The sequence below is a fragment of the Sinocyclocheilus grahami genome, unplaced genomic scaffold, assembly GCF_001515645.1.
Source record: "Sinocyclocheilus grahami isolate Dianchi unplaced genomic scaffold, SAMN03320097.WGS_v1.1 scaffold1063.1, whole genome shotgun sequence".
Taxonomy (NCBI): domain Eukaryota; kingdom Metazoa; phylum Chordata; class Actinopteri; order Cypriniformes; family Cyprinidae; genus Sinocyclocheilus; species Sinocyclocheilus grahami.
The window spans coordinates 361,426-361,868 of NW_015506242.1; the positions used below are offsets into that span (position 1 = coordinate 361,426).

General features: G+C 40.0%; 1 protein-coding gene across 1 annotated transcript in view; it reads right to left on the minus strand.

The window, feature by feature from the left end:
- The window catches only part of LOC107566248 (rap guanine nucleotide exchange factor 6-like), a 62,741-nt gene that overhangs the window by 31,032 nt on the left and 31,266 nt on the right, over positions 1-443 (minus strand). The gene's annotated exons all lie outside the window — the stretch shown is intronic.

Here is a 443-nt window from a genome sequence, read left to right on the forward strand (position 1 = left end):
TATGCACGTCAGATCGGTTATTACAGATGCTGGTACTATGGTGAAAAACAACTGAGATGGCATTCCAGGGATCAAATTTATGTCAATAAAGATGATAGCTCCAGACATTTTTACTGGACATGGATTAATCTAACAGCAGAAATAAATGCTACAACAGCCAGTCAGTGCATGCATCTAATAACTCTGCATGTTCTGCGTGTCTCTGTGTGAATGAATGGGGCGGTTTCGTTTGATACACAAACTCAATGTTTCAGCATCTGCGTCTCAATATATGAGGACATAAACACATGAACTTTATCTCCAGAGCTGCTCTGAGAGCCACTTCACCAGCTTTACTCGGCTTCATCTGAGAAAAACTACCGTCAAATACACACTGAAACTGAAAGTAAAACTGAAAGACCTTTACGACAACCTGTCAAAATAAAAGCCTGGTTTAACTTGAG